Below are 6,474 nucleotides of genomic sequence, written 5' to 3'. Positions count from 1 at the left end.
CATTCGGGTCCAATGGACCCTAATTAAGAATCGAGGATATGGAGTAATTTTATGAGATTTTCACATTGTTTTATTGTATGAAAAAAACAAATACAGCGCAACAAATTAACTTTCATGAAGAGAATAAAAATATTGAAAAGTATAATCACGGGTCCAATGGACCCGCTTGGTAGTTCTCGGGTTAATCAAAATTGAGTGTATTTTACTGAAATTATAGTAGAAAATTGTGTTCTCATTATGTGTATTCTCAAACTACCAAGTGGAGTTGAATTTCCACCATTTTACTTCCTTCTTTTTGACAGATTTAGATCCAAGCAATAGATTTATTTGGGAATCTTCAAAGAAAGTCCACGTCAATTTTTATTAAAATAAAATTAACTTTAAGGGATTTATAATGGAACAAACAAATAAACGGACGGAAATTCAATCAATTGCAAATCGCATCTAAAGATAGAAACCCGTTTATGACCACTTCAAAGAAAGAAAAAAAATCTGAATTGAAGTTATGTAAATTTCTAAAAGAAAATCAGTAAAAATAAAATGTATGAATTACAATGAGCATTATACATTATCTTACAACTTAAAAAGTCAGCGGCAGATCTAGAACGGGGCCGGGGTGCCTAGGCCCCCAGTTTTTTAAGCGACAAAAATAAATCAAGCTATTATTTACCGTATATATTTTTGAAAGTTTAAAGTAAACTCATAGTATACCTATCATAATCTAGTTTTGGCTGCCCCCCCCCCCAGTTTTTATCTTCTAGATCCGCCACTGCTTAAAATTTTTACCATTAATAAAAAGATAGTGCTAATAAATATGTTGTAGAGAAAGCACTGCTTGTTTAATGCTTAATCTCAATTAAAAAGAAAATGAAACAAATGCATAGTCAAGTTTATATAACTCAATAATAAAACAAAATATGTTTACTTATACCATAAAATCGTTGTAAAATTATAAATCTCAATTGTTAAAAGAGAAATAAGGATTGCATATTAAGAGATAAAGTTGTATCTAAAAGTTAATAATGATTATTATAGAAGCAGAACACACCTACTTACTCGATAAGTCTCACTGACCATTCTACTTTAACAATGCCATATTCAATAGAAATTAAGAAACGTAGCAAATATTGCGTGTATTTTTTCTTATTTTATGTTACGTAAAGTAAGATTATGTTGTTTTTTATACATAACAACCTATTATTTACAAAATAAAAACAAAAAAAATATTCTGAATATTTATGATGCTTTGAATAAGTGTTAATGGATTTTGTATTCCAACAAAAGAAATTTAACAGAAAACAACGTGGTTAATTGAGCGTTAAATTTACTGGAGTATTTGAATGACATAATAGACACGTTCCTTTATTCAAATAATACATACACTAAGCAACGAAGAAAAAAAGTCCATCAAAGCCGGAGTTTTAAAACAGTTAAACCATTTTCTTGTAAGGTTTACAAAAATCGAATTACAATATAGTACGTGTCTTCTGTTTATTTGTCTGTTTCTATTAAACTTGGAACCAACTTTTAAACTTTCTTCTACGACCCAATTTCTTTACATTTAAAATGTATGTTTATCTGTAATGACAATATAATATCACATTGTACTTTAATTCGAACTCAAATTCTATATGTTAGTAATAATAATAATAATAATAATAATAATAATAATAATAATAATAATAATAATAATAATAATAATAATAATAATAATAATAATAATAATAATAATAATAAAGTAGTACTTGTGGCTAAGTGGTTAGCATACCCGCCTTTGGCGTGGAAGACCCGGGTTCGATTCCCCGCGGGAGTTCATGTGGTTCGGATCTCACGTTAAGCTGTAGGTCTCATATAGCCTCGCTGCTGAAAGGTTGCTAAACTGAAAATCAAATCAAAGTAGTAGTAATAGTAGTAGTAGTAGTAGTAGTAGTAGTAGTAATAGGGTAGTAACAGTCTGCCGTTCAATACAGAAGCAGTGTTTCTTTCAGAAAAAAGTGTTCCGAGAGGCACACTTAGTATTCGGAGGGGCACATATTATTTTTCACACGGTACTATTATATTTATTATTATATTATAGACTATGATTTTGGTTTCCTCCGTGAGGCACTCCCCCCAACAAAGCATGTCTGAAAGAAACAGTATGTAGAAGCAAGCTAAATATCTTATTGATTTTATTGGAGACTTTCATACATTACCCTTAAAAATATGAGGTGAAGAAATAGTAATAGCATTCAAAAAGATATCTCAAAATAGGTTTCTCAAATTATCGTCTGCGGACCAGAAGTGGTTCTCAAGACCTACCCACATAGTCCTCTTTGATTGAATATTAGTCAAAAGAAGACAGGAAAAACATAAAATTCGAAAGGTCTTCGTATCACACACTGTAGTTGGGAATCTCAAACAGAGTTTGGATTGGATTGTAGTTAAGTATCCCTTTCAGCAGCGAGGCTATATGATACGTAGTCTTACTACAGCATAAGTGGGGCCTGATCATATGAACTCCCGCTCGGAATGGAACCCAGATTTTTCGTACCGAAGACCCATAAACAGTTTGGAAATTACATAATAGAGCGTCTTTCACATTTTCTCTCCCGGGACCGATATTTTATGAAATTTATTATTCTATCTGCTCTATAAAATATTCTTAATAACCTTCAATAAAGAAACAAATTAGTATTTGTTCTTTTAATATAATTACTAGCCGAACTTGCCCTGTCTACTCAGCGCATCGTTCTGTTATGACCATGAATCTCCTTGATACTGTGCATGTCTCTTTACACACACAAAGTAAAGGATAGGAGACTCGCAAAGGAAGGGAACTGCTATGTATAGATGTTGGAGTGAGATTATAGCAAATTTGTAGAAGTAACACGATATCAAGTGGAAATATATTTTCTAATAAATCAATATCCGTAAGAGTATGCCTCATTGCGTCTCTTGAAGCCTTTGAAGTTGCCAGAATGCAACAGGTTTTGCCATTCAAATTTAAGCAAAAAGCGCCTGCAATGTCTTTCAACCCACCATACGTAACTTCTTTACGGGTTGCCTAACACCGTAGTTTCGGCTTGCAACAATGTTAATCTTATGGGCTCAAAACGGCCCCTAAAATGTTGAATAGAACAATAACGACATGGTTTTTGGAAAGAATGAGAACTGGACAATCTACACAAAATTTGAAATCGACCAGTGAAAACGGTACGTTGCTAGCAATTGTGGTTTTCGAAATCTCATTGTCGAAAGGATTGGGGGCAAACATATTAACCTAGCATTTTAATATATAGACTAACTGAACCTGCGCTCTCTACACAGCGCATCACTCACATATGAGCATGAATCTCCTTGTTATTGCTCGCATCAGTACATGTCCCTTTACAAACACAAGTGAAACACGTCTTGATAAAAAAAAAAAAAAAAAAAGGCAAGAGATACCATAAAGGGGAGATTTTTTCGATTACTTTCTCAATATCTCGCACCGTTTGCAAGATTTGAGCCTACTTCCGGTTGGAGTTTTTAATTCATGTATAACCAGTGTTTTCTTTCTTCTTACATGCAGTATGTAATAAGCAAATACATTACACACACAATTAATTATAATGTCAGTGATATATGGTGTTCATTGGTCAAAACACTCCAAACAATAAAGATTCAACTTAGAGTGGAGATATTGTTATCCTTCGTTTTTCATTATCATTTGGCCATGAAACAAACGCCTGAGATGTATGCAACACCCTATATAATTATGTTGTGTTGGAATGTATAATGCGCAGGATATGATGCTTTAGTTTTTTTCTTCTAATTTCAACACTTCCAGTGTACCCGTAAAAATGTAATAAAAAATAATGGCCATGTTTTTTTTAAACATTCAATTAGAACTGGACAATCTACATAAAATTTGAAATCGATCAGTGAAAACGTTATCTTTCTAGAGCCTGTAGTTTCCGAGATCTCATTGTCGAAAGGATTGGCCGCAAACATATAAACGTCACAAACATAGTTTAAAAGAACTCCAAAGATGGCAACACAATTCATTTCCATTGATTTTGGAAAAGGCTTTTAAAATACAAAGGCTTTAATAATTTCAAAAAGATAAACTCTATGAAAAACGGGTCTCTTTAAATAATTCATTTAAAGTACAAAAACTTTAAAATATTTGTCATTATTAAACGTGAAATCACAAATAACCGTAAACCAAAGGTTTGAAATCCAAAGTTATAGGTTGGAGCTCAGGCGCTTTTGTTCCATTTTGATAGATAGATAAAATTAAGGGGATTTAATTAATACTGCCTTAAAAGTATTAGAATGGTCCTTACATGAAAAAAGTTTGAGAAACGCTACGAAGTATCATTATACTACTGAATCAGTGCCTTTATCAATAAGATACAATAGAAAAGCATAAAATTACCATAGAAATACTACCCAGAAAAATGAAACTATTATTATTTTTTACTAACCATTATCTTCCAGAGTGTGACTTTTTGTTCTTCAAAAATATTCATAGTTCTGAGATGAAAGATGCTCAAAATACGTATTCATAATTTAGTTTAGTTTCATTAAATAAGTTGGAATGATGAACGTCTGAACTCATAAATGCGCATAATTACTTCATTTGATAAAATCTCTTCTTTAACAGCAAAATAATGCTTCTCATCATCTCTTCTTTATCTGCGTACTTTATGTCACTGCTGTTGCAATAACTTCTATGTTTAACAGGAATTCAAAGCATTGTGCAAAATAATGTATATTTGTACGTGTGTGTGTCAGTATATAGTAATTTAAGTTACACAAATGCTTAATTTAACGGTGAAGGATTGTCTAACATCATAATAAAGAAAAATAAGAAGAATTCACTGAAGGATATTATTAAAATACTGGAGAACAATAGCGACAACTAGCATCACTACCATGCAACAATGACCTTTCTTCTCTCCTTTCTCTTATAATGGATTTACTTGCATCTACATGATCATGAGACATAAGCCATATTGTTTCTCACAGTATGCGAATTACAGATTTTCACTCTTGAGTTGTGGTATTTAGGAAAGCATAACGTAAGCAGAGTGACAAATTAGCAACGAACTATGTAGAGAGGGACGATGGGAAACGAGAACAACTGAATTCAGTATGTCTTTTGAGTAAATGTACTTTCTGGTTTAAAACTCTATTACCACTATTATGTGCAAAACGTACCTCCAAATACAGACGCTTAGTTAATGAAACACATCTTTAATTAAATGGCACATTCTGAACTGTGGTCAAGAATAGTAATACGTGCTATTTTAAAAATTAATCATTAGATGTTTAAAATTCAAGGGCTAACTAATCTGTTGATGTAATGTTGCTAATTTTGATGTATATAATCTAGTTCATTCTGACATTGTGTTTTTTTTTCGGTCATTCAGAAGAAGTTTCTCAATAGATAATCTACTCTTCATATATATATATATATATATATATATATATATATATATATATATATATATATATATATATATATATATATATATATATATATATCGAAGGTTAATATCATATTTCCCAACATTATAATTATTACTAGCGTCAATCACCCGCTTCACTGGGTTAAAATAAGAAAAAAAATAGTAGTATGTTCGGTTAGTCAGTAACTTTTTACTATTACTGAAGCGCGCTCAAATCGATAGAAACAAAGAAGATATAATGAGAAATAAGAAAATAATAAGTAATCTATATATCTAAATAAAAATTAAATATTAGTATTGTGGGCTGAATTTTATTTAAACAGCTTCGGAAGTGTCATTGTTCATCTTAGCAACTCCGAAAACAATGGATTCGATACTAATATTAGTCATTGTTGATCATTTTTATACATCTCCCCCTTCCTTAAGTCAAAGTGAAATAATAAAAAACATCCTAGGTCCGAAGCTCATCTATGCTGAAAATTTGATCGAGATTAGTAGCGTGGTTCAAGAGTTATTCAGTCACAAACATAGAGACTTTCATTTTTACATGGATACATTATTATTATTATTATTATTATTATTATTATTATTATTATTATTATTATTATTATTATTATTATTATTATTATTATTATTATTATTATTATTGTTATTATTATTATTATTATTATTATTATTATTATTATTATTATTATTATTATTATTATTATTTGATACAAACAGGACAAGAAGAAAAGAAATAAACATGTTAAATTTGCGATAAATCCAAGGATCTTATAAGAGGATCTGCCCTTACAACAAAATCTTGAAGCCATACGCCACAGTTTCGCCACCCCTACTCTGCCCACTCCGCACAATAGGATCGCAATGTTTTGAGCCAACAATCATGGCGGAAACGAAAGTAACCAATCAGATGATGGCAGAAACGAGAGTAGCCAATCAGACGTGCCGATGCTCGGTTGTTTTTTTGGCTTCATCGATTTAATAGGATGAAGATACATATGGGTAAATCCTCTATTTATAACATCCTTGGATA

The sequence above is a fragment of the Thermobia domestica genome, chromosome 3 (genome assembly GCF_964235325.1).
Source record: "Thermobia domestica chromosome 3, izTheDome1.hap1.1, whole genome shotgun sequence".
NCBI classification, from domain to species: Eukaryota; Metazoa; Arthropoda; class Insecta; order Zygentoma; family Lepismatidae; genus Thermobia; species Thermobia domestica.
The sequence above is the reverse complement of the archived record's forward strand: the minus strand, read 5'-3'. Positions refer to the sequence as shown.